The following is a 17,657-nucleotide window of genomic DNA, read 5'->3' on the forward strand; positions in this document are numbered from 1 at the left end:
TTGAATAATAGTGGTGAAAGTTAATAATAAAATAAAATAAAATCACTGTGGGAGGGATATAAATGATAAATGTCTATTACATTGTTCTGTACACCTGAAACTAAAAAAAAAAAAAAAAAAAGTGGTGAAAGTGGACATCCTTGTTGCGTTCCTGATCTTGGAGGAAAATGCATTTTGCTTTTCACCATAGAGTATGATGTTAGCTGTTGGTTTGTCATATATGGTCTTAATTATGTTGAGATATGTTTCATTTGTTCCCACTTTGATTAGATTTTTTTTACATAAATAGATGTTGGATTTTGTCAGATGCTTTTTCTGCCTCTGTTGAAATGATCACATGATTTTTATCCTTCATTTTGTTTATGGGATGTATCACAAAATTTGATTTGCAGATATTGAAACAGGCTTGCATCCCAGGGATAAAACCCACTTGACGATGGTGTATGATCTTTTAAATGTATTGTTGCATGTTACGTTCGGTTTGCTAATATTTTGTTGAGGACTTTTGCATTTACGTTCATCAGAGATATCAGTCTATAATTTTCTTTCTTTTTTTTTGTGTGTGATGTCTTTGTTTGGTATTGGAATCAGGGTAATGCTGACCTCATAAAATGAGGTTGGGAGCAGTCTCTCCTCTTGAATTTTTTGGAATAGTTTGAGAAGGCTAGGTGTTAATTCTTTTTTGAATGTTTAGTAAAATTCACCTTGAAGCTATCTGGTCTAGGACTTTTGTTTGTTGGGAGTTTTTTGATTACGAATTCGATTTAATTAGTAGTAATCGGTCAGTTCAGATTTTCTGTTTCTTTTTTATTCAGTCTTGGAAGACTGTATGTTTCTAGGACATTATCTATTTCTCCAGATTTTTAAATTTGTTCACACATAATTGTTCATAATATTTTCTTGTAATCGTTTGTATTTCTGTGGTGTCAGTTGTCACTTTTCTTTCATTTCTGATTTTATTTGTTTGGGTCCTCTCTATTTTTTCCTTGATGAATCTGGTTAAAAGTTTATCGATTTTGTTTATCTTTTCATGGAACCACCTCCTCGTTTCATTCATCTTTTTTTTTTTTTTTTTTGATCTTTTTGATTTTTTTTTCATTGTATTGTTTTTTAGGAACTGTTTTGTTTATTTCTGCTCTGTTCTTTATAATTTTCTTCCTTCTACTCACTTTGGGCTTCGGTTGCTGTTCTTTTTCTAGTTTCCTTAGGTATAAGGTTAGGTTGTTTATTTGAGATTTTTCTTGTTTCTTGAGGTAGGCCTGCATTGCTATGGATTTTCCTCTTAGGACTGCTTTTTCTGTGTCCCACTGATTTGGGGTCATTGTGTTTTCATTTTCATTTGTCTCAAAATACCTTCTGACTCTTCTTTGACCTCTTTGTTAACCCATTCATTGTTTATAAGCATGTTATTTAGCCTCCATGTGTTTGTATGTTTTCAATTTTTTTCTTGTAATTGATTTCTTGTTACATACCATTTTGGTCAGAGAAGGCACTTAATAGGATTTCCTAAATCTTCTTAAATTTATTGAGACTTGTTTTGTGGCCTAACATGTGATCTATCTTGGGATATGTTCCATGCGCATTTGAACAGGATGTATATTCTGCTTCTTTGGGGTGAAATGCTCTTCAAATACCAATTAAATCCATCTGGTGGAAAGTATCATTTAAGATCACTCTTTCCTGGTTGAGTTGCTGTCAAGAAGATCTAGCCATTGATGTCAATGAGGTGTTAAGATTCCCTACTTTGCTGTATTACTGTCGATCTCTCACTTTTTGTCCATCAATATTTGCTTTATATATTTAGGTGTTCCTATGTTGGGTGCATAAAAGTTTACAAAGGTTATATCCTCTTGTGGGATTGGTATTTTTATCATTATGAAATGTCCTTTATCTCTTATTATAGCCTTTGTTTTAAAGTAATTTTGTTTGATATAACAATTTCTACCCCAGCTTTTTTTTTGTGTTTGTTTCTATTTGCATGAAATATCTTTTCCCATCCCTTTACTTTTAGTCTCTGTGTCTTTTGATCTGAAGCATGTCTTTTGTAGACAGTATGTGTAAGGGTCTTGTTTTCTTATCCATTCAACTGCCCTATGTCTTTTGATTAGAGCATTTAATCCATTTAGATTTAAAATGATTATTGATAGGTATGTAGTTATGCCATTTTATTATTTATATTTATGTTCCCCCCCACTTTTCTTCTTAAAGCAGTCTCTTTAACATTTCTTGTAATACTGGCCTGGTGGTCATGACTTCCTTTCGCTTTCCCTTGTCTGGGAAGCTCTATATTTCTCCTTCAATTTTACATGATAGCCAAACTCACACCCAAACTTCACTTAATATAAAGCATTTTATAACATGAAAAATAGGCACTTACCTTTTCACATTCATTGCTTCATTTTTTTTATTTTCTCTGATTTCCTCACTTAATTTTTAGCTTGTTGTGTGTAACTCTATATTCCTTTTTTTTTTTACTTTGAGTGAGGAGGGCTAATCATGCATAAATATTATATTAATAAAAAAATACCCAAAAGATACACAGTGCATACATTTTTATGGATTTGTTGCTTTTGGGCCTAAGGCCGTAAACTCCTGGGAGAGACATAAATGGATTTCAGATGAGCAGTGATCTTCCTAAATATTTAGGAAGTGGGGTTGAGTATCTGTGCATCCCTTCCCTACCTCCAGAAAATAGAGAGATTTTATCAGACTCTCAGATGGATCCATGACCCCCCACATATTATGACCCTCTGATCTAGATGGTCTAAATGTAATTCCTGGATCCGGCCAGAGCATCAGAACAAAGCTTGTGTCCCCACCCGTGTGGCCCACTGTCAGCAAGCTTTCATCCAATGGGTCCAAACTGGGGTGATTTTGACCCCCAGGGGACATATGGCAATATCTGGTTGTCACACCTGGGGAGAGGGGACGATGCCCTGGGGTCTAGTGGGAAGAGGGCAGGTTGCTGCTAAACATCCTACAATGCCCAGGACAAAGAACTAAGCAGTAAGCTCAAAATAATCAATAGTGCAAGGATGAGAAACTCAGATCCAACTAAATTGTCTGTTGAAATCTCAGTCCTGGCTTGTGGCCAGGTTGTTACGGGAACTAATGGGTGGAAAGCCAACATTGCATTTATAGTCCAGTGCGTCCGTGCAAATGCTCTGTTGGGCTTTGCTCCTCTCCCCATTTGGACCTATTGTAATGAGCCACCTGAGACATTTCTTTCAGAACTCAGCGCCAGCCAAACCTTGGACTCTCTTGAGCAAGAAATATGATTTTAATTTCTAGATACTGGGCCTCTTGTTCATTCAACAAGTATTTACTGCCTGCCTGTCCTTTGTCAGGCGCTGCCTTAGTCTCTGGGGACAAGCAGTGAGTGAAATGGTTACAGTTCCAGCCTTCTTTGAAGCCTGTATACCAGTGGGAAGACACTAAATAAGCTACATGATGTAGAATTACTAGCTATGAGGGAAAAGAAGGAGTTTCTTAGGTACAGAGGCAGAGAAGAGGTTGCTAGGCAGAGAGAACAGCCTGTGCAAAGACCCTGGGGTGAGAAGGAACACTGTGTTTTGAAAGAATCATTGGCAGGCAATGATTTGGGGTGGCCCTGAGAGTGTGAATGTAAGTAGTGCAGAAAGCTGAGGAAAGAGATGGCAGTCAGACCGTGCAGCCTGGGCCAAGGAGGCTGTAGCGAGGCTTTGATCTCAGGTCTGGAGATGGAAAGTCAAGGAACATTTTACGTTGTGAAGAGGATGCACTGCAGAGGGCAAGAGTGGGGACCGTTCTTCAGGGGAGAGTTGAAGATTGCTTTGGCTTCCATCCATCTATCTGTCCATCCATGCATTTGTCCGTCAGTCCGTCCATCCGCCAACCCATCCAGCAAACAGGCACTGATTGCCAGTTTTGCCCAAATAGTTATGCTTTAAATCTCTGCAAGGTCTGTGGAGCAGCACCATCCTCTGGGGTCTTCCCAGACATGAAGACTGTCAGTGGGACTTACTGTGTCAGAATCTGCATTTAAGCAAGTGAATTCTGTGTGGGTAAATGTCAAGGAGCCCTACTGTTCATATTACCGATACTGACAGAGTCGTCATAAACAGTGAGAGCAAGCATGGCCAGTACCTGGCCTCCGCTGGTGACTGAGTAAGTGGCAGTGGCAGTGTTGCCATTTTCCATTTGCATTATTGTAGCTTCCTTAACTGGACCGATTCAGGGGTAGCTGTTCGTTTGCAAGGATCATTTATAGTCATGGGTGTTTGTTATTCGGGGACTTTTTATGGAGGGATGCCACTTCTCCAATTCATCTGTGGTTCCGAGTTTTCTAAGTTACCAAAGAGGTGATGCTGGCCCTCTCTCCTCTCTCGCTTCTCTCCTGGGGAGTCACTCAGCTGGACAGCAGAGCTTGGCTGGGGCTGGGTGTAACTGCAGGAATTCTGGGTGAGCATCATGTGCCCACGTTTTAGCCTTCTCCAGAGGGGCCGTGCACAGGTGTGCCCAGCTCCCCTGGGACACCCCCAGGGACACGCTTGCTATCCAGAGTCAGGAACACGAATGGGTTTTCTGTGGATGCCAAGAGGCAGCGGACAACAGAAAGCTGATCAGAAGGGCAGCATCTGTCTTCTCAGGGCCATCAGTGAAGCCAGGGGTCCCGTGAGTTCCCAGAGGCCAGGATGGGGCCCAGCCGGCTCCAGTGCCCCCTGCCCAACCACCCCCGCCACACTCAGGGCAGACGCCCCCATGCCCTCCCCGTCTAGGACCAGAGATAGTAAGTCCTTGCATTTTAATCTTCCAACTAGGCATTCTGGTGGTCGTACAAGTGTTTTATCGTCTTTGTTTCTATACTCATTGGTTTCACGGATGTCGAGGCTGTGCCTGATGCTGAGGGTCAAAGGTCACTGCAGCCAAATTGGTTCAGGCTTCATATGGCTCAGAGGCACAGTTTGAACAAATTGTCACAATGAACTGTGATGGTCCAAAGGAGGGGGGAAGGACAGAGGGTACAGTCAGGGGGGCCTAACCTGGGGTTGGAGATATGGGTTTTTCCATTAGAACCTGAAATTGAAGCCACAATGGGAAAGAATTCACCAGTAAGGGTATGTGGAAAAAATGCAAGGGCTTAATGGATGTTTCTTTTCCTTCCTTTCCTCCCATTCCTCCCATTCCTTCCTCCCAGCCTCCTTCCCTCCTTCCTTCTCTCCTTCTCTCTCTCTCTTTCTTCTACTCCCCTCCCCTCATTCTCCCTGCTCCTTCTTCGGTTTCTCTTTTTCCACAACTCTCTCTACCGTCTCCACTCTGTTTGCCCTCTTCTTCCTTCCTCTTCTCTTCCTCCTTCCATTATTTTGAAATAGATTACCATTCATTTCTTGAGTCATTCAGGTCATGGGCAAAGGACCCGGGCCCCTGTTTTTCTGTGGAGAACTCATGTTCAGAATGGTTTTTATGTGTTTAAAGGGCTGGGGCAAAACCAAACACACAGGAAAAAATAAAATAAAATAAAATAAAAACAAAAATACAAAAACAAAATAAAACCCTCCCCAAACAGAGGAATATGTAGCAGAGACCATATAGCCCATGAAACCAAAAATGCTTACTCTGCCTTTTACAGAAAAAGCTTGCTGAGCCTGGAATATATGATTTATATTATTTTCACTGGTTTCTTTTTCACTTTGTGTTGCGTGTGGCTGCTGGAAAAATATAAACTACATTGTATTTTAAATCAGTTTGTACTTCTGCTGAAAGAACTGCTGGAGGGGGTCGCCAGTGTCTGTCCCAGACGGGGCACACGTCCCCCTCAGTTCTTTTTCATCTCTACCCCTCAGTGCTGTCCTGTGAACAAAGGTCATGGTGGGAAGAGGCAGGGGAGACAGTGGTTATTCTCGTGGGCCTCCGGCATCTACTGTGGGTTCGAGTCCCAGCTCTTCTGCATCCTGGCTGTGGACACACTGCTTCGCCCGTTGACCCTCAACGTCCTGATTATAAGACGTGGACCTAAGAGTGCAACGTTGTGATTTATAAGACAGTCAGTCTTCATCCACAGTTCCCGGGTTGAAACAGGTTCGGAGAGCTTCCGGGTTGGTGAACACGTGGAGCTGCTGGGAGGTGGTGCCTGGAGAGGGCGTGGACGCTGTGCCCCCTGCCCCTTGCCTTGCCCCACACATCTCTGCCATCTGGCTGTCCCTGAGCTGTACCCTTCTCTAGTAAACTGGTGAGCTAGTACGTAACATGTTTCTCCGAGTTCTGGGAGCCACCCTAGCAAATTAATTGAATCCAAGGAGGGGGTCATGGGAACCTCTGATCTATAGCTAGTGGGTCAGAAGGATGGGTAACAAGCTGGACTTGCGATGGGCATCCTGAGTTGGAGGGAGTCGTTGGGACCTCCAATCTATAGTCGGTTGGTCAGAAGCACAGGTAAGAGGCAAGGCTTGCGACTGGTGTCTGAAGTGTGCCTATGTTTGTGGTGGGGGTGGTCTTGAGCCCTTATCCTGGGGGATCTGATGCTATCTCTGGGTAGATAGAACTGAGTTGAATTACTGGACACCCTGCCAATGTCTGAGAATGATTTGTTGGTGTTGGGGGAACCCTGTTGTCCCCATGCTGGAATTGGGTCTTCGAACACTACTTAAAGAGCCATACCTGTCCTCTGGATTTCTGTGAGCATTTAATGAGATGACATGTGGCAAACACTTAGCACAGTGCCTGGCTCGTGGGAATCATTAGGAGGAAGATGGCTCCTTAAAACCATTGGCCAGGGACCCTGCAAGTCACCATCCCCGTGGGACGCAATGTGTACCTTGGCAGGGGCTCTCCTGGCCTGGCCCCACCGGGACACTCCCTGGCAGCCCTTCCCAGCTGCTCCCACAGACACAGGATTAGAAGCCCATGGTGATGTTACCTGAGCTGGCTGGCACCCACAGGTGTGGCTGGGAGACCACGAAGACCAGTAGAGCATGACGGTCACTGCGAGTCCTCCTGGCAGCTGGGAAATGCCACACAGCCTCTGCTAGGGACAGAGGAAGGTCAGGCTGGCCCCGCCTCACCTTCCTTCAAGAGCTTCCTTCAGGTGCTGGGCTCTGGGGATGGATGTGGCACCAGCTCTGCCATGCTTTGCTTTCCAGTTCAGACGTCAAGCGGCTGCGTCTTGTTGGTCCCGGCTTCATGTACTCACCCGCTTGTTTTCCAGACACTGGTGGAGCACCTGCTTCAGGGCCATGCGTGTGCTGAGTGCGAAGGATGCAGAGCCGGCAATAAGAGCGAGGCCTCTGTCTCAACGAGGCAGAAAATCTAGGAGGTTGTTAAAAAGTGAGCAAAGGGCTGAGTCAACTTCAGACATGGTGGTCAGGGAAGGCCTCTCTGAGGAGGTACCACGTGAGCCGAGACTGGAATGGGGAAAGGGATCCTGCAGCGGGAAAGGCATTTCCGGCGGGGGGAAGCTCTAAGGAGAGAAAGCATGTGGCGTGTCTGGGAGCTTTAAGATCAGAGTGGCTGGAGGCTTGTGAACAAGAAGGAGAGGGTCCATATGAGACGAGGTCAACGAGATGGGCAGGACCTGGCTTGTGTGGAGCATTTGTGTCCAGTCATCGCTGCTTAACAAATTTCCCCAAAGCGTAAAGGCTGGAAACAACCTTTGCTACCTCACGGTGGGTGTCCGTGGCTCAGGAATGTGGGTGCAGCTCAGCTGGCTCCTCTGCCTCAAGGTCTCCCACAGGCTGTAATCAAGGTGTCAGCCGTGGCTGCAGCATCTCAAGGCTCCAGTGAGGAAGGACGGCTTCCAAGTTCACTTTTGGCAGGATGCAGCTCTTAGTGGCTGTGGGGCTAACGGTCTCCCGTGTCTTGCTGGCTTTTGGCGGGAGACCACCTCAGCTTCTTGCCACATGACCCCTTCCCTAGCTGTTTGCTGTATCAAAGCATTCAAACCAGGCAGGTGACAGACAATCCCACAAGATAGAAGCCACAGTCGTTTGTAACCTGATTGTGAAAATGACACCCCACCACTCTTGCCATATTTTACTCATTTTAACTGGTTCACTGAGTCCAGCCTATACCCCAGTGGAGGGGATTCCTCTAGGTGCGATCACCAAGGACCATAGATTCCTCAGCTAGGGGTGGTGTTTGACTCTTAACCTGAGTGCAGTCTTACTGAGTAGGTCTTACTGAGTGCAGTAAGAACTGAGTGGGTCTTACACATGTTATTTTGTCACTCTACCTCCAGCAGAAAATAAAGCCAAGGGTTCTCACACTGGAAGAAAGGAGCTATAGAGATCAGAATTTGAACCAATAGAGAGGGCTGTTATCCTGATTAATCATGAGTGTTGACTGAGGTAGTAAGCTCCCTGTCACTGGAGGCATACAAGTAGAGCCTGAAAGACACCACATGAGGAATGCTGTAGCAGGACCTTACAGGTTGGGCAAGACCGGAGCATTTTTATGCAATTAAAACCTGCCCCATGGCACAATTGAAAAGACCACTCTAGGGAAGATCCTCCTTGAAAAAACAAAACAAAATAAGATAGTCCTGAATCCCTCAGTGATAACCTGAGAGGCCCCAACCAGGGATGTGAACCCCTTGTTCCCACCCTTGAGTGCCTAAACTCAAGGACTCCTCAAAGATTCCTTCCCAGAGATGTCACTGCTGCTCCTTGGACGAGGGTCCCCCGGGAAGGATGTCTCAGCTGCAGGGTTATGGGTGCTGTTGTTAGTACATTCATCTGTTTAACGAGTGCAGTACACATACACAGGCTTTCAGCGTGGCCCTGCCTGGGGTCAAGTCCTTTGCCTTTACCTCTCCTTCACTGACTGAGCAAGTCGGAGTTTCTCTGAGCTGTAGTTTCCACATCTCTGAAAATGGGAAAAATAGTGTGTAACTCTTAGGGTTTGTTGTGAGGCTTAAAGAAATAAAGCAAAAGCCTGCCGGTCAATGCCTTAATGTGCTCAAAGGTCTCACAAAAGAGTCAGCGACCACGATGGTCATGAGGACCGCGGGTTGTTTGTTGATTTATCTATTCACATTGTTGTTCAGCAAACATTTCTTGGAGCCCGGGCGTTCACCAGCTGGGTGTCTGTGTGGAGTTGAGCGCCCCTTGTGAAGTCCCTCCTGATGGGTGCCCTGTGGGGTAGGAGTTTCCTCTGGTGCTGTAACAAACACCACAAACTTAGTGCTAGGGGAGAATCTGTTCCTTGCCTTTTCTAGCTTCTAGGAAGTTATCCACATTTCAAGGCTCATGGCCCTATCTCTCTCTTCAAAACCAGCAGTGTAGCATTTTCAGATTTTTCTCTGTCTCTCTGACCTCTGCTTCCATCATCACTTCTCCTTCTCCGACCCAGACCCTCCCGCCTCCCTCTCATAAGCACCCTGTGATGACACTGGGCCCATCTGGATAACCCAGGGTCACCTCCCCATCTCCAGGTCCTTAACTCCATCACATCTGCCATGGAAAGTCACATTCACAGGTTCGGGGGGTTAGGACATAGACAACTTGGGAGGCCATTGTTCTGCTAACCATACCTGGGTCCACCACCTTCCGGACCCTGCACCTATCTCTCCAGATACTCTCCATCCCTTGAATGAAACTCCCGCCTCAGATGTTCTTCTGCCCTCCCTTTGTCTGATATTACTCACCTCTCAGGTCTCCACCCCACCCCCAGGTTTCATCAAGTCCCCGGGTTCGATTAAATCCCCACCTTGTAAGTCACCTGCCACCACAGAAGTAAGGTGTGTGCCCTTCCTTATTTTTGCCCGCCTCCTTCTGTCACTCAGAGCCCCCTAAGGGCAGGGAGTTTTTTTTTTTTAAAGATTTTTTTTGGGAAGGGGAACAGGACGTTATTGGGGAACAGTGTGTACTTCTGGGACTTTCCCAAGTCAAATTGTTGTCCTTTTACTGCTACATCCTCATGCCTGGCACTTGGCAGCTCCTGACGAAAACCTGTCAGTTTGAATTGAGTGGCTGCCCCCTCCCCACCCGCCCTACTTACTATTAGTTTCCTTGTTGCTATTTGCAGGTGTATTTCTAGGGCGGCTGTAACAAACTACCACAAACTGGGTGTCTCCCACAGCGGAAATGTGTTATTTCACAGTTTTGGAGGCCAGAAGTCTATGTGATGGCAGGGTTGATTTCTTCTGAGAGCTGTCAGGGAGAAAGTATCCCTGCCAGGCCTCCCCCCTAGCTTCTGGTGGCTGGCTGGCGATCTTCGGGGTTCCTTGGCCTGTAGATGTGTCACCCGGATCTCTGCCTCCGTGTTCACAAGCCGTTCTCCCTGTGCATGTCTGTCTCTGCGTCCAAGGTTCCCTTTTACAAGGACACAGATTAGGTTAGGGCCCACCCTAATGACCTCATTTTAACCGAATCATCTGCAAAGACCCTATTTCCAAAATAAGGTCCCATGCACACATACTGGGGGTTAGGATTTGAACATCTTTGGGGGGACAGAATTCAACCCATAACATGAGGCTTCTGCCCTCAGAATCATCTGCACTTGACACCTCAGTAGCTTTTGCGTAATTCAGAAAATATGGATAGAGGGACTTATTACGTATAATAGACTGTTGAGCTGAAGGCTGGAGACCCCGTGGCAAGTTCTAGAAGACATCTTAATCCTTTTTTTTTTTGTTTTTCAAAAAAAAACACGACACCACTTTATTGCAACCTTTATCCAAAAATGTAAAAAGCATTAAAAATGTGTAATCCTGGGCTTCAGATGCTGCCCGCCAACCTTACAGGCAAGTGGGGAGAGAGGGTCACAACAGAAGCTCAGAATTCTTCTCCCTGCTGGAGAAAAGGGAAGCCCCAGGCATGGTACAAGATGAGCGGACGAGGGCCCTGTGGAGAATGGGACCCCCGCTCTCCTAGCACCAGTCCAAGATGCCCCAACCCACCCCTCCTCTTCAACAGAGAAGACATTTAAAATTCTTGATAATTGTACAGCAACATGGTGCCCGGCATGTGTGGCAGGCAGGAGAGCAAATGAGGGGTCAGCACCTGTTCCTCCAGCCTCCCAGACCCTGCTGGGCACCCCTCCCTCTCACTCACCAAGGAGTGCTAGGGCCTGCCCCGCTGCTTCTTGGCAGGCAGGATGGGGCACAACTCAGCTTCCTCCTCCTCACACCCCTCTTCTCCTCTCTCCTCTTCCTCCGAAATGTCATTGCTTACGGTCACCATCTGGTGCCGCCCGGTGATCCGGGCAGGGCCAGAACCTGACTTCAGGTGGTTGGAGCTGGACGTCATCCAAGCTGAGCGTGGGCTGCACCCATGCAGGACAACTTGAGGTTGGCCACAGGGACGGCAGTCTCCTGGTGGTCCTGGTTCCCTGAGGCAGAGCCTGGTCCACGCCAGCACGGCCTCTGCACCATCCTCTTCCTCTACGTTGAAGGTGAAAGAGCGAGTGGAGCCCAAGAACTCACAGCAGAAGACAAAACTCCATAGTGACTGGAGCTGGCCCCTCAGGCCCCCCAATGCCCTGGGTCCTGGCTCGGCTCTCTCCTGACTCAGGAACGCTAAGGCAGCGGCCATGCTGCAAGCTTAATCCTTCTTTTAAGATTTGCAAATGAGGAAAAGCTGATGTGGCTTTGGAATGTGCCTATTTCTCAGGCTGCATCATGGGGGCGGGGATGAAAATGAATAGATTTAGTACTTGCAAATGATTAGACGAGCCCCGTTTCCTTGGCCCTGCCCCCTCCCACGTTCTGCTTTTCTAAAGTCTCTCTCAAAGGCTCCTCCAGGGTGATTGAAGGTGTCTCATACCTGGAGGCGTCTCATGCAGGGGGTGTCTCATCTCACACACGCTCCCAGAGAAACAGGCTTAGTGCCACCTCTCGTCTTCACTTGCTTTGCTACACGACTATGAGTCTTCTCATTTCAGGCTCAATAGCAATATTGCAAAGTAGGTGCTGGCATTGCCCCATTTGAGATGCAAAGAAAGTGAGGTTATTGTCCAAAGCTGCACACCTGACGTAGTGGAGATTTGATTTGAACCCTGTGCATCTGACTCCAGAGCTTGTGCCTGTAACCCTGACCCAATAAAAGAGAGAAAGCAGGTTCAGGGGAAAAGAAGGCACAGCTGGGTCAGAGGTCAATCTGATCCCAAAGCTATATAGACTATATTTTTGCCCCTTTTCAAGGAACTAGAACTTAGGCCCAATGACATGCACAATTTTAAGTGTATACGTTTTCCAACAGCTTATTATGAAAAATTTCAAACATACACCAAATTGAAAGAATGTTGCAATGAAGTCTCATATACCCAGCACCAAGATTCTAAATTCACATTTTGCCATACTTACTTTATCACACATCTCTCCATCCATCCATCATCTACCCATCCATCAACTCATCCATCCTTCTATCCTTCCAACCATCCTTCCACAGTTCCTTCCTTCCTTCCTTCCTTCCTTCCTTCCTTCCTTCCTTCCTTCCTTCCTTCCTTCCTTCCTTCCTTCCTTCCTTCTTTCCTTCCTTCCCTCTCTTGCTCCCTCCCTCCCTCCTTCCCTCCCTCCCTCCCTCCCTCCCTCCCTCCCTCCCTCTATCCTTTTATCCACCATATCTAATCATCTTATTTTTTATGTATTCCAAAGAAGTTGCGTTATGAGTACCATCCCCCCCTAAGTAGTTCACCGTGCATTAACCAGAACCCAATATCTGTACATAGATGTTTATCTTTTGAGATCAAGTTTACATTCCACAAAATGCACAGATATTGTGTAATTTGCTAACTTTGGACAATGCACACATTGGTGTAACCCAAACCCCCATCAGGATATAGAAGTTCGTCAGCATCACCCCAGAGAGATATAGAATATTGCCCCTTCCTTTTCTGCTTTCTATAATTTTTTAAAATTTAAGTATAGTTCATATACAGTGTTATATTCATTTCAGGTGCACAATATAGGGATCCAACATTTACATACCTTACAATGTGCTCACCACGCTGTTCAGTTACCATCTGTCACCCCGCAAACTTATCACAGTGTTATTGACAGCGTTCCCCTTCACCTTTCCCACCCATCCCCCACTCCCCTCCTCTCTGGCAACCATCAGTTTGATCTCTATTTCTATGCTTTTTTTCCCTTTTATATGAAACTGTAATTTAGATCCAGTAAAGTCTATGTGTATAGGTCAATGACTTTTTATGAGAACCGTAAGATTTTAACTACTTGGCTGTACTTGCAAGCACTTCCCTTCTTAATAACTGGATCTTGTCTTTGGGCCAGATTCTGGTATGGATATAATTCAGTGGTTCTCAGTTAGGAGTGATTTTGCCCCCAGAGGACCGCTGGCAATATCTGGAGACATTCTAGTTGTCACCACTGTGTATGGCGGGGAGGGGGGCAGGTGGAGGTACTACTGGCATCTTGTGGGTAGAGGTTAAGGGTGCTGCTAAACACCCCATCTGTCATCTGTCGTGCACAGCTAAGGATTATCCATCCTCAGTAGACCTTAAATCCTCTAGAATTACCAGATGGGTCTGGATTTGAGACAAGTCGGTTTAGGCTCCATCCCGGGGTCCTGTGTACCATATATGAGTACAAAGAACCACCGTGGTCAGAAGGAGGGTGAAGCACCAGAGGGGAATAGAAAACACAGACAGTAGCAACCTATTTGCTTTTTCAGCCACGTTTGTCTCCTTCATTTCTTTGTTCCCAGTGCTTGGGGCCTGGTGATTGGTCAATAAGTAAATGAGTCAGTCAGCAAACTATATATAGAGAGTGCCAAAAATATGTATACACACTTTAAGAAAGAAAAAAACACTATATTAAAATTACACGGATGGTAACCGCTTAGAGCACCTCTTATAATTACAGAAGTCAAACGTGACTTGTGTTCATCTTGTTATTGGTGTGTATTGAGGATTACAATTTTAATACAGTCTTTTCCTTTCCTAAAATGTGTATACATTTTTTTGGCACCCTCTGTATTTCTGCACACCTACTGTGTGTCAGGTACCCTGTGCAGTGTTCACGAATCTAAGGTGTGCAAGAAATCAAAACACAGGTATGTGAGCGTGTGGTCAAATTCTTTCACTAGACAGTGACAGAGGGCTCTGGAAACGGGGCAGGGAGTTACACATTCTGTCTGTGTGAGGCCGTGGAGCTTCCTGGGACGCAGCAGCAAAGCCTTTGAAGGAATGAATGAGGAGAGGGAGGACAGTCCTGGCAGAGGGAACAGCCGGCAAGGCCGGGAGGGGAGAAGCCCTGTCAAACATTGCGGGGAAGGCTGGCTACTCTGACATGGCTGAAGCTCTAGTTTGTGGGGGAAATAGTGATGAGGTGAATGGGGAAGCAGGTCCCAGATCAAGGTGGGCCTCAAGAGTCAGGTTGGAGAGTGAACTTGATCCTGAGGGGGATGAGAAGGCACTGAAGAATTCAGACCAGGGGCAGGGCATGGCCGGTTCTGCATTTTTGAAAGGTCACTCGTTGGCTGGGTGGAGGGGATCTCAGGGTGGGGCTGGAGATAGAGGATGAATAAAGAGGCTGTTTGAAACGTCAGAAGATGAGGTGAGAGCCAGAACTAAGGTCGTGTGGGTGGCAGGGGGTCAAGAATTACCTGGAAGCTTCTGAGGATGGGAAGGAAGTCCTGGATAGAGTTTCACAGGGCAGGCCCCCAGAAGGCTGGCTCCTAGAGCTGCTAGGCCCTCAAATGGCTAAATTAAATACAACAGGGTTTCCTTCTCAACCCCATCGAGGGACCCCTAGGGACGTATTTATGTTTTATTCAACAAATATGTGAGGGCCTAGAGTGTGCCATCCATGGGCATATTCCCATGACTAAGATAGACCCAGCCCCTGCCCACCTGGAAGATGGAGACAATAGACAAGTGAACATATGGATCCTAAAATAATTAGAAATATAGAAAATTTCTATATTTTCTATATCTAGCCTGTGCTAGAGAGGAAATAAAGAGGATAATGAGGTGTAAAGAGGTGGAGAAAGCCGGCCAAGCTGGGGGTTGGTGAGAGCAGACCTCTTGAGGAAGTGACATTTGGTTGGAGGCCTGGGAGATGGGAAAGAGCCAGTTGTATAGAATTGCAGGCAGAGGGACGAGCATGTGCAAAGGCCCTGAGGTGGGCAAAGTCTTCATATGTGCTTCCAGCAGGGAGACAATGCAGCAGAGCAGAGAGGGGAGAGTAAAGGGAAGAAAAGACCAAGAGGTGGCTGGAGCCAGACCCAAGGGCTGTGAAGAATTCACAGCGAGGAATTTTGATTGTACTCAAAGTTCTGCATGAGGAGGGCATTGGAGGGTTTGAACAGGTGAGCTATAGAGAATGACTTGGACCAGAGCAAGAAGGGATGCAGGGAGGCCTGTGAGCAGGGCATTGTCATTGTTCAGGTGAAAACACATCATTCAGACAGGCCTCGGTTCAACAGCACCCTCTGCCAAATGCATTGGTACAATTTTAAGTTAATTCTTAAAAAATTTTTGTTGAGGTGTAACGCCCACCCAGTACAGTGTACAAAATGTCCTCATTGTTAGTGTATGACTCAGTGAATTGTTACATACGTGTTACCTTCCCTTGGCTCAGAGTATGGAACATTCCTTCCCTCTGGGACAGGGTTTCCCAGCCTCCATAGTGCGGATATTTGGGGCGGGGGGGCAATTCTTTGTTGTGAGGGGCTATCTGTGCAGGATGCTGAGCATGGGCCCTGGCTGCCACCCGCTAGATGCCAGCAGCACCCACACCTCCCAGGGCTTGGTTTCTTCTTTCTGGAAGTTTTTATCTTTTGACCACCATCCCCCTTTTCCCCTCCCCCTATCCCCCACTTCTGGCAAACACCAGTGTGTTCTCTGTGTTATTGAGTTTTTTTTTTTTTAAGATTCCACGTATAAGTGAGATCACACAGTATTTGTTTTTTGTTTTTGTCTGACTTATTTCACTGAGCGTAATGCCCTCAGGGCTATCCTTGTCGTGAATGGCAAGGTTTCCTTCCTTTTCATGGCTGAATAATATTCCATTGTGGATGCATATATACAGAGGGTGCCTAAAAAATGTATACACATTTTAAAAAAGGAAAACTGTATTAAAATTGTAATATTCAATTTATACCCATAACAAAAGATGAATGCAAGTCACGTTTGACTTCTGCAATTACAAGAGGTGCTCAAAGTGGTTACCATCAGCGTCCAGACACTTCTGATTACGGTGAACTACTGCTTGAGCAATGTTGACCAAAGTATTCACTTGTGTACATTTTTTTGGCACCAATGGTATACCTCACACTTTCTTTATCCACTCATCTGTTGGTGGACACTTAGGTTGTCTCCATGTGTTTGCGGCTGTAAATAAAGTGGCAATGAACACGGAGGTGCAGGGATCTCATTGAGATAGTGACTTTGTTTTCTTTAAATAAATGCCCAGCAGTGGGATTACTGAATCACAAAGTAGTTCTATTTTTAAGTTTTTTTGAGGAACCTCTATACTGTTTTCCATAGTGGCTGCACCAATTTGGGTCTTACCAACAGTACTGAGGGTTCCCTTTTCTCTGCATCTTCGCAAACACTTGTTGTTTGTTAATTTGTTGATGACAGCCATTCTGGCAGGTATGTCATTGTGTGTGTGTGTGTGTGTGTGTGTGTGTGTGTGTGTTTAAATTTTATTGGGGAATATTGGGGAACAGTGTGTTTTTTCCAGAACCCATAAGCCCCAAGTCGTTCTTCAGTCTAGTTGTGGAGGGCGCAGCTGAGCTCCAAGTCCAGTTGCCATTTTCGATCGTTTGTTGCAGGGGGTGCAGCCCACCATCCCATGTGGGAATCGAACTGGCAACCCTGTTGTTCAGAGCTCATGCTATAACCAACTGAGCCATCCTGCTGCCCCTCATTGTGGTTTTGATTTGCATTTCCCTGACAACTAGTGATGCTGAGTACTTTTTCTTATGCTTGTTTGCCATTTGTATGTCTTTGGGAGCACTTGTCAGTTCTGACAGCCAAAAATGTCTCCAGGCATTGCCAGATGTTTCCTGGGGGGGCAGAATTGCCCCACACCCCCATTGAAAACTGCTGCTGTAGCAGTTTCCCTTATTCTCTTTCAAACAATGTTCCATTATTCTGATTTCCATCCCCATCGGTTAGTCTTGCCTGTTCTTGAACATTTTACAGATGGAAACATATGGCCCTTCCCTGCAGGGTGCTGTGTGAGTTATGTAATTTCTTTGTGCCTCAGTTTATGTCTTTCTGAAATGGGTTGATGAATGCACCATCTGGAGATACCATGAGAGCTAAATGAACTACTAGGTCTGCAAGGGGTGGAGTTCAGAGAACACATTGAATAAATGCCTCATGTTCATGCTGGTGTTTAATGGCAGTGCCCTTAGCCATGATGCCCAGCATATTGTACTTACCAGTTTTGTGAGGGGTGGGATTAGAACCCAGGCTCCCTCCAGCGCCCGTCTCATTCCCTCTGGACTTCTTCTGGTCCTGACAATCTGGCCTTGTCTGTTCTCCTGCCCAGAACGTCCCTTCTCAAGAATCACGGACAGCTCCTCTTGAGCTTCCTGTGTCTTTCGTAGGACGTTTGCATGGGGGCTCTCCCTTGTCCCCAAACCCACTTCTGCTGCGGGAATTCAGTGGGCTTCTCCTCCACTTTTCTGACTGTGTCCAAGCAGTGTCAGCTCTTTCCCCTGGGCCCCCACCAATGCCACCTGATAGGGAAGGCTGGCTCAGGCCCCGCG

General features: G+C 46.2%; 1 pseudogene; it reads right to left on the minus strand.

Annotated features, from left to right (window-relative positions):
* Nucleotides 1-11,036: 11,036 nt before the first annotated feature.
* LOC109461380 (nucleoplasmin-3 pseudogene) lies at nt 11,037-12,269 on the minus strand (annotated as a pseudogene).
* Between the last annotated feature and the right edge of the window lie 5,388 nt (nt 12,270-17,657).

The sequence above is a fragment of the Rhinolophus sinicus genome, chromosome 15, assembly GCF_057876585.1.
Source record: "Rhinolophus sinicus isolate RSI-liver-muscle chromosome 15, RSI-T2T, whole genome shotgun sequence".
In the NCBI taxonomy this organism is placed as follows: Eukaryota; Metazoa; Chordata; class Mammalia; order Chiroptera; family Rhinolophidae; genus Rhinolophus; species Rhinolophus sinicus.